The sequence below is a fragment of the Cryptomeria japonica genome, chromosome 11 (assembly GCF_030272615.1).
Source record: "Cryptomeria japonica chromosome 11, Sugi_1.0, whole genome shotgun sequence".
In the NCBI taxonomy this organism is placed as follows: domain Eukaryota; kingdom Viridiplantae; phylum Streptophyta; class Pinopsida; order Cupressales; family Cupressaceae; genus Cryptomeria; species Cryptomeria japonica.
This window is the reverse complement of record NC_081415.1, coordinates 382524230-382535375: the sequence shown is the minus strand read 5'-3', so window position 1 is coordinate 382535375 and position 11146 is coordinate 382524230.

Sequence of the window (11146 nt, the reverse complement as noted above, 5' to 3'; positions counted from 1 at the left end):
TGAGGAAATGGCAAGACAAATCCAGGAACTCTTAGATAAGGGTTTGATTTCTAAAAGTATGACTCCATGTGTTGTTCCAGCCATGCTAGCACCTAAGAAAAAGGGTACATGGAGGTTATGTACAGACTCAAGGGCCATTAATAGGATTACTATCAGGTATAGGTTCCCCATGCCTAGGATTGAAGACTTGTTGGATCATCTAGGGGGTGCAAGGTGGTATTCAAAGGTGGATTTGAAGACTGGGTACCATCAAATCAAAATAAGGGCTAGAGATGAATGGAAATCAACCTTTAAGACTAATGAAGGCCTTTATGAGTGGAGAGTGATGCCATTTGGCTTGTCCAATGAACCTAGTACATTCATGAGACTCATGAATGAAGTTCTAAAACCTTTCCTTGGTAAATTTGTTATTGTTTACTTGGATGATATTCTAATTTTTAGTAAGAATAGAGATGAACATATGCAACATTTGAATTTGGTCCTTAAGAGATTGCAGGAAGAAAAGCTCCTAATCAATGTGGACAAGTGTGTTTTTATGTAGGAAGAATTGGTGTATCTTGGTTTCATAGTTTCAGGAGGGAGCATCAAGATGGATCTTGAGAAGGTGGAGAGAATCTTGAATTGGCCTTCTCCAAGGTCAATGACTGAAGTTAGAAGCTTTCATGGCTTGGCTTCCTTTTACAGGAAGTTTAGAAGAGGTTTTAGCCAAGTTTGTGCACCTATCCTAGAAACAATCAAAGGGGGGAAGAAGTGCAAGTTTGTATGGACCAAGGAGGCTAAGGAGGATTTTCAAAGTCTCAAACAAAAGGTAGCAAAGCAACCTATTCTTTCTTTCCCAGATTTTCAAAAGATTTTTACAATTGAGTGTGATGCTTCTAATGTTGCTATAGGGGCTATTTTGAGCTAGGAGGGTAGGCCCATTGCATTTTTTAGTGAGAAACTCAATGAGGCAAAGAGGAAGTATTCCTCATATGATTTGGAAATGTATGCCTTAGTTAAAGCCTTGAAAAAGTGGAAGCATTATCTCCTTCCAAAAGAATTTGTTGTTTTTACTGACAATCAGGCACTTAGCTTCTTGAATAGCTAGGAGAAGTTGAGTCACAAGCATATGAAATGGGTAGAATCTATCCAAGCATATACCTTTACAATCAAACACAAAAAGGGAGTTGCAAACAAGGTGGTAGATGCCTTGAGTAGAAGATCTTTGACAATGCAAGAGGTGAAGTTGCAAAGTGTGGGGATTGACTCCTTAAAAGATATGTATGAAGGTGATGAAGATTTTCATGAAATTTATAAAGTTTGTTCTAATTTTTCTGAAGCATACCATGTTTAATATGCTGATTACTTGATCCAAGATGGTTTATTGTTCAAAGGACATCAACTATGCATTCCTAGGTGTTCAATGAGGGAGAATATTGTGAAAGAAAAGCATTGTGGAAGCATGAGTAGACATTTTGGGTTGGATAAAACCCTTGAGCAGGTAAGAAGACATTATTTTTGGCCCAAGATGCAAAGTGATGTGAGAAAATTTGTTGAAACATGCACCATTTGTCAAAAGGCCAAAGGTACTTCCATTAATGCGGGTTTGTATCAACCATTACCCATACCTACAAGGCCTTGGGAAAGTCGTAGTATGGATTTTGTAATGGGGCTTCCTAGGACCCAAAAAGGCTTTGATAGCATCTTTGTTGTTGTAGATAGGTTCAACAAGATGACACATTTCTTGCCATGTAAGAGTACAAGTGATGCAACCTATGTAGCAAATTTGTTTTTCAAAGAGATTGTAAGGATACATGGGTTTCCTCTAACAATTGTGTCTGATAGGGATGTGAAATTCATTGGCCATTTTTGGAGAACCTTATGGAAGAGGTTGGGAACAAACTTGAACTTTAGTTCAGCCTACAATCCACAAACAGATGGGCAAACTGAAGTTGTGAATAGGTCCTTGGGAAACCTATTGAGATGCTTGACAAAACAATATGGAGAGAAGTGGGATGTTGTACTTCCACAAGCTGAATTTGCATTCAATGATTCTGTGAATAGGAGTACAAGAAGGAGTCCATTTCAGATTATGTATGGGCAGAATCCAAGAGGCATCTTGGAGTTGAGAGACCTTCCACATGATGGGCAAACAAGTGCTCATGATGAACAATTTTCTGATAGCATGAAGGAAGTGCATGATCAAGTAAGGCTAGCCCTCCAAAAGAGTTCACAAAAGTACAAGGAACTTGCTGATAAGAAGAGGAGGGATGTACAATTTCAGATTGGTGATATGGTGTGGGTGTACCCGAGGAAAGAAAGATCACCAAAGGGGAAGCATACAAAGTTACTCATGAAGAAAGTGGGTCCTTGCAAGGTTTTGAAGAAACATGGGTTGAATGCCTATGAGATATCTCTTCCCTCTAACATTGGTATTTCTCCTATGTTTAATGTATGTGATCTAACACCCTATAAAGGGCATGTTTTTGTAGGTACAAACTTCCATGTGGAGGAGATTCAAGAGGACATTGCTGATATACCTCCTCATGCACCAAAGAACCCTGAAAAGATCATTGATGAAAGGATCATTAAGAAGACCAAAAATAAAGAAAACAAAAAATACCTTGTGAAATGGGTAGGACAACATATTGAAGAGGCAATATGGATGGATGAGGCAAAAATTCTAAAGCATGACACTTCATTGGACCAACTTATCTCATGTGGAAATGAGATCAGCCCACCCCGAGAGTATGGTGCAGGGGCACAAGCCTCAATTTCATAATTTATTGATTGAAAACTTAATTTTTTTGATATCAAGGTGTTGGGAAGGATCAAATAATCCTTTGTTTATGTTTTTTTTTGTAATAAGGTCCTAATTGTCCATTTTGTAAGGCCTAGTGGCCTAGGGTGCATTATAAACCCTATGGTCAACTATGGTCAAAGGGACTTAGGATGAGTAGATTTAGGGAGTCAAGGTTGTTTTGGTCTATTTATATCCATTTCAATGTGTTTAGGTCCATAGGTTGATGATAAAATTAGTTTGAATGGCAAAATGGCAAAATTGTCAAAAATTGTCAAAAATTGACAAAGTTATCAATTTGTAAAGCAACTTTTCAAAAAGTTGTTGTAATTGGTTGCTCAATGTTAATAACCATCTAAAATAAGTTTTAACATGTTGGGAAAACTATAAAACTCCTCAACAGACTCATGTGAGGGTTGTTGTGGTCGAAATTTGTAAAACTTGATATTTGAAATCAATAAAAAAACTGTATTTTCTAGAAAATTTGCTGTTCTTTTGGTTGGTACGGAATTTAATGACCTCTAAACTGAAAAATTATTTCATGGAAAGTTAGAGGGGTGAAATAGATTTATTTTTAATCCAACCAAAGGTCTGGAGGTGGAGTATTGAGGGAGAAAAGTTGTAACAGATCCAAACAGCCCGGAAAAGTGCCCTTTCCTAGGGCTTCAACTTCAATTTCCCATTTCTTCCAAATCCACCATGGGAAAATTCTAAAACTTGGTGAAATGGAGGATTTGGGAGTTTATTTTAATATCCAAAAGGTTTCATATCGAAAGGATGCAGTTTGGGTGATATTTTTTTTAATTTGGCCAGGCATCTCTATGTGACTGGTTGTGGGAATTGAATAGAATTCATGAACAGTCCCCATAGCTTTAGTTTTAATGAAAACCAGAAGCTATAACTTGGTATTTGGTGATTATTTGGGTACCCCAAGGTTTTCCAATTTCATAAATTGATAAATTTTAGGTTTTGAGGGTAGTTCCTTTGTTAAGTGCTTAAATTAGCCCTTCTAGCCATAGATGAGGGTTCATTAGTAATGGTACTTGCAAGAGGTTCCAGAACTTTTCCTTTGGTAGAAAGTGCTGCCCCAGGTTGGTGTTCAATAAAATCAAACAATCTTGGCCTATCCTTTGGATTTTTTTGGTGGGAAGCCAAAAAGTGAGTTTTGAAGGCTAATAGGTCTAAGGAGCCAATTTGCATTTTTTGACTTGAACAACCAAATCAGAGGGTTGTTTGGCATCATTTGAGTTTTTAGTAACCTATCAAACCTATCTTGAGCCTTTTTTGACCTCTAAAACCATTTGGAGGGGTTGTGAGCAATTTGAGCCATTTTGAGCACTTTTGCATGTGGGGTTTGAAACCAAATATTGATAACTTCGCACACTGTCTCATTGTGGGGTTATGGGGATGGAAATAGGTGAGATGGGATGTTGAAATTATGCTCTTAAAGGTGTGAGGCTTGGTTGGAGTGAATCCTTAAAAAGGAGGGTTTGTTGCTTGGTTGAACAAGTAACTTGGAACATTCTCTAGTTGTTTGAACCATACCTCTACATCAGTAAAGTATTTTGAATGATTAATATGTTGTTTGTGAGTGTTTGACTCATTCATAGAAAGGAGGAAAAAGTTGGCAATTGATAGATGTAGCAGTTGACTGAAAGTGTAGAAAAAGTCAAAAGACCAGTTTCAGTAAAATGGTCATATCTCACTCATTTCTTAACTAAATTTATAAAATATTTGAGTTGATTTGAAATAGTTAATGAGTAGTAATCATTAGAATTTGACTAAGACAAAGTAGCAGATTTATAGGTAGCAGTTAAGGATTGAGTTCTAATTCAACATGGACTCTTCTACATCTTGATGAGTTCATGTATTTGGAGTTATTGAAGTCAAGGAACATTGGAGAAGCTTTTGGATATAATATTTGATGATTCATAAATAATTATAACATGTTTTGTACACATGTCCATCCATGACCATATTTTATAGTTGTAGAGTTCGAAGAGGATTAGAACTCTCTCAATTCTTGTTAGTTTAGTCTTTATTATCAGTCATGAGTAGAATAAGTCATCTCCTTGTTGTAATGGGAGAAATGAAATTTTTAATAAGTAGTTGAGTTTGTAATCAATTCACTCTCAAGTCTCAAGCATAAAAATGAGATCTTGTTGAGTTGTGAGGGATAGTAGAGCTGAGATTGTTTAGAGAATATACCATTAGTGTTGAGTCTTGTTAGTGGTGTTCATGTTCAATCGACAATTCTAATATTTCTTCATGTAATATTTAATTTGCAATAAGAAGATTATTTGAGCATTTAAGCTTGTTTATTGAAGATGGAATGCTAATGACAAATTGGAGCAACTCAAGAAAGGGCCACTTGAGAAACTATGATTCCATCATAGTTTAGATTTGCAGTAGTTTGCATTTTTATTCATTATGTTTTAATGTTAGTTACCAGTTGTTTAATATATGTTTTTTTTCAACATATTTGATTTCACTAGTTTTAGAACAATCAGCCTGCAACCACTGCTATTGTAAATAACTAGTCTTTCTGAAACCACTGTTGTGTAGTTAGTTTTATTTCTAGCATTGTCATGTTTTCAATTCATTTTATTATTTTGAGTTTATTTGTTATAGACAACTTAAATAACAACTTAGAAGGCTTCCATATTGCATATGTATTGCTATCTCATTTCAAGTTCACATCCTTGGGTTGATAATTAATTGTAGCTTCTAGTTCATGAAGGTTTTCTTAGTGTAGGTAAAGATCCCAAAGTTATGAATTAGTATTCCAACCTCAATTATAATTAAAAATCTCAACATTAATAAAAAAAAATAGTATCTTTCCACTATTCAGCTTTGAATTGAGGTTCATATTGTTTGATTTAAGGAAGCTTGATCGCATTGGATTGGATCAATTTTTGAAGAGAAGATTCAATAGACAAACCCAATGGTGTGTATTTACATTTTGGAAATTTTAATTTAGAGCCCTTTTGCGAATTATTTTAAACAATTTTTAAATTGAGCATTATTGGATGTCTAAACATGGTTGGACCCTTGAGAATGAGATTAAGTAGCTCCTTGAAGAGTAATTCAAGGTTCAACATTATTGACAGTTTTTCATCAGCCATGCCATCATTTACAATATTTATGTTCTTGTTCCAAAATATGGACTTGCCATTAGATGAATGGTCTCTATTATCTTTGAAGATTTTGATAGCTCCTTTGTTGATAAGGGCCCTTTCTACCCTAATACCTTTACCAATAACTTGTTCAAAATTGTTAAGACCTTGAACATCTAATTAAAACATCATTTTAGGGGTCAAGGTTTGTATGACGATATTGGCCTTTTTTTGGAGGGGCGGGATGTCAAATGGGCATTTACTAGCAAGGCTCCTCCATATTTGCAAGAAGGAGGCAAAGGATTCTCCATATTTTTTATTAGTTTTATAAAGGTCACTCAAGGACACCTCATTGTCAATGTTATGAGAGAAATGAATAATGAATTTTTCAGTAAGTTCACTAAACATTTTGTTGTCATGTGGAAGATGACGGAACCATTTCATTGCCTAGCCACCTAAACTTTGTGGGAAGAGGATAATTAAGTACATGTCATTATAAGAAACCTCAAGGTATGATATATAAAACTCTCTAACATGTACAATTGGATCACTTTTTCCCTTTTATTTTTTAAATATTGGTATGTAAAGTTTGCAAGAAAATAAGCCATAGGTATTGTTACCTATTTTTGACTCTTAGGTAAAAATTAATCTCCTAAAGTGCCCTATGTTTTATCATTAAGTTTTATGAAGGGTTAAATTGTTAAAAGGGAGAAAATATCACCTCATATCACCTTTGTCTTATGTGGTCAAAGTAAAAATTTAAAGGTGAGTATGTCTTTTATTGTCAAAAGGCTTACAAGAGAGTAAAAGGCCATTTCATTGAGCTTTTTAAAATTTAAAAAAAAAATGTTAAAACATTGATAATTTTTCATTAGTTGAGAAAAAAGATTTCAAAAAAAGACTTATTCCACATGGAAAAGTTCACTTTTAAGTCATTTTACAAAAAAGGAGGGAATTTGAAGTTCAAAACTATAGATCTACACGTGTTGCACATTAGGATTTTTCTGAATTTCTCTTTGAGTTTTGCTTCATTTGTGGCTTTTTCATTGTGGAAAATGAAGGTAAAGCAGTATGCAAGGACAAGGGATCTGAGTTTCATAAAGTTTGGGAGTAGTTTCTAGACATGCATCTTCCTATATCTTCAGTTTTGAGTTGAAAAAGAGCAATTTATCTAATGAATTTCCATCCATCCAATATTAGGACATGAAGTCAACATTATGACAGTGAGAAGAGCATGAGAAAGCTAATTTTGACCCTCTACAAAGCCTACATTAAAGCCCATTCATGTCATAAGCACATGTAGTGAAAGAGATCTTATACAAAGTCATGGTTAACACATGCAATAACAACACAAAACCTTTAAGTTGTAGCATTCATAGTAGTTCAGGGAAGTTGTTATTGTTTGTAAGGTTTTTAAGATTCTCTTGAAAGCCTTTAGGGTTGTTCCTTCCAAGATAAGGTTTTGAAGCATAGTATAGAAATCCTTCGAGAAATTTCACAAGAAAAGGATATGGGAATTAGCAGCAAACCAAAAGCTTTCACAATATAAGGAACAATCACCTTTTTTACACTCATCAGAGACCTTTGAATGCATAGTAAGGTAGCATGAAGACAAGATGCAATGATGATAGAACACTCCATGAACATAAAAGCCAAAAGAGAAGGTCTTAATGGTTGTGCTCTTCATACAATTCATATAAAGAAAATATACAATCATGTAAGAAAAGTTGGAGCTATCTCAAATTGAAAGAAATCATTGTCAATAAAATGATTTCACACATGCAGAACTAGATTTTTATGAACTTCCAAGAAAATATTCATGATGATAGAATTAATTAGAATAATTTTTAACACCATGAAGATCCTAGAGCACATAGGAATAGTCCACATAATGACAAAAATACAAACAATAAGGATTGTCCTCAAAGAGAAAGAACATTAAAAAGACATGTGATGGTCCATTACCACCAAAAAGACACAAGAAGACAATCATGATCACAGTCAAGAAAGTTTTTGGAAGATAATATTGAAGTCCATGTAATGGTTAAGCTACACAATATGATTCTTTTGATAGTCATGGTGGTGGAAAATAAAATAATTTTTTTATTTGCCATTCACAGCTACACAAATAATGGAACATAGCTACCATAGCATTAATAGATGTATATCAAAGAATGTTAAGCCTCATAGTTGCATAGTGAATAGTGATTAAGATAGTCATACAAATAATAGTATAAGGCCTAATGATAATCCTACAACTTATAGAATAGAGGCTTATATTGAAAACAATGAAGTCACAACCAATACATAGTCATAAACAATCATAAATCATAGTGAAGACTATAAAAGTGACCTTCACAAAGCTAAAGGGATTGATTTCCATTGATGTGGGTGGATCATAATTTGTATCCTCAATGTAAAATTATAGAAAGTTATAATATTCAAAGCAATGTAACTCAAAAATACCTTAGATCAATAAAGATACTAAATAATGAAAGTGAAATAATGTCAAGACCATCATGAGAAAGATAATGGATGGAGCAACTAAAAGAAAAGATAAAAAATGAGACCATTTTTAGTGCACATACAAGCTAAGGGTTTATGACAAACTTTCAATAGTGAAATATCTAGACGACGCTTTCAAGCCCAAATCCAAGCTAAAAAGAAAAGAAATGCTACGATCAAGGTTAAAGGCACTGTCAAACTCTAGAGTCGGGTTTGAAGGTAAAGAACACCTAGAGATCATTATTGGCATTTTGGAAAAGTTGTCATTGATGTCACCCAACATGATGGATATTCACATGAGTGTGACAAAAAATAATGAAGGCCTATCAGTAAGGTAGAAACCAGTCTGGAGGGTGGTTTCTTATTTATGATGAAGAGGCAGAATGTGAAAGTTGTCACAAACCACTGGAGGTGAAGATGTGTTATTGGTATAGTGTGCTCTAGGGGTTAGCAGAAGAAGAAAGTTCTAACAGAAAATGAATATGCCGGTATGAGTTTTCTAGACCGATTGTGTGTGGGTGGGCCATGTCTTGATCATTGTGATGTCATGTGGAGTAGAAGTTGCAAACATGTTGTGGTCGGTGATGCCCCAATCGACAGGGTCATTGAAACAGATAATCGCCATTAATGAAACAACCACAAATCATGGGATTGTATTTGACTGTTGTGGCTCAAGGAAGAAACAATGATAGAGGAAGATCGGGGAGTAGTTGGCACCTGGATCAATGCAAAGGAAATCCGATTCAGGAAGACCTCAAAAAGGAAATAGATGAAGCATTTTTATGAGTCAATAGATTTCAAGGTAGGAGACCTTGTTTGAGATTGCTATTTTCAGCAAATATGCATTGGATAATAGAAACCATGTACAAATGAATTGTTGAAGGATAGGTGATCGATCCAAGACAGGCTAGATTGGATCTCATGAATATTGTGTCGAGAAGAGGAAACCCTAACCACTCCAAAATTTGAATTGCTTTCTGGTGGGACATCACGGGATAAAATAGGAGAGCTCGAAATAGAGTGTGTTGATACTGCGAAGAAGAAGAAGAGAAAAGAGAGAATTAGTAAAGAGAAGAATTACTTGACTTAGAAATTATTCTAATAAATTTGCAGTGTATGTGAGCAGACATACCAGTGAGAGGATTCTACCAGCATAACTATAGTCTTGCAATTGAGCCTAACTGGCAAGGTGTGGCAAGAGCAGGCAACATCCAAGAGTAACATAGTGTGTTGAGAGATTGTGTGAAAGAGGAAGAGAAAGATAATAGAGACCGAGAATCAGAGATAATAATCTCATAACCAGTAGCATGAGATTCAGTGGAGGACAAAAGACTATCAACCGATAGTGAGTTATTTGATCAAAGAGTTGCAAAATTCATTTGCAACAAGAAGCCTTAATTGTATTCAAACAATATTTCAATATACATTTCCAAGTTGAAGCTTGGTACAGGGGTTGGTTCTCCTTGGGTTGGTGCCCTAAATATTTGTAAGTCAGTATTTTACCTATGAGGTTGGATTGGAGCAGTAGTCTCCAACATCTTTTCTCACCGAGGTTTTTCCCACATTGGGTTTTTGTCATAAATCTAGTGTTTGTGAATTTTATTTATGTGAAGGATCTCTTTGTCTTTCTATCTTGTTCTACCGGTATGACTGTTTAGTGGTTAAGAGAATAACTGACATTCTGAAGTTTATCTTGAAAGTTAAAAAGGTTAGAAACCATTGATTCACCCCCCTCTCAGTGGTACTCTGTGTTCAACAATTGGTATCGGATTCTCTTTAAACCTTGGGTAGATTTTGGACTTTGAACACAATGACAAGAAATGAGTCTGCTTCCTCAAAAGCCCCCATGTTTGATGGATCCAACTATGCCTTCTGGAGTAGAAGAATGGAGACCTATATTTCCTCCCCAGGTTTTGATGTATGGATGTCTCTCAAGAATGGGTATGTTGTGATGAATACTAAGAGAGGGGGGTGAATTAGTATACCTAATTTCTCCAATAAACACTTGGATAGTTTAACTACAGACCAGTGAAGCAGGTTAAACAATAACTTGATTAGAGCAAAAACAAACCAGATAGCAAATAAAGCATTCACCCACAGAAGTGCAATCACCATATCACAAGATTGTTTTGACATGGAAACCCAAATAGGAAAAACCACAGTGAGTAAAAATCACAAGTCAACTATCTGCAAGATAGTAACCAGACCAGTTAAGGTCTTACATTATTCTTCAACAGAACAGATCCTGTTAGGAATCCAAATCTCTGTTAGGAGATAAGTCCTGTTAAAGACTACCTTTTTAAAGGATTTCAAATTCACAATTGTGAATCACCTTCTTAGAGTTTTTACAAAAGGCTTGGCTGGGCCTACCCGATTAAGGGTTTCAGACTTGTCGAAGATATTAGTAATCAACAAGTGAATGATCTAGATAGTAGAAAAAAATACTTGATTAGATCCTTCACAATTCATTGTTAATGCATTCAAGCATTACTTTAGTCTTCTATGTTTTGCACTCTCAATCTCAGTCACGAGATACCTTTTCTTGATCAGACCTAATCCTTTTACAAAAACTTCACACACAACAACTTCTCTTCTCTCTTTAAACCCCTAGACATGATGTTCGTATATAGGAGCTTGATTTCATGTCAGTTCAATAAGATTAGACTACAGTTTCCTAGGTACAGTGCATCTAGACACATTTGGTAATACAACACAAAAACATCGCCATAGTGTCGGTGGATGGTAA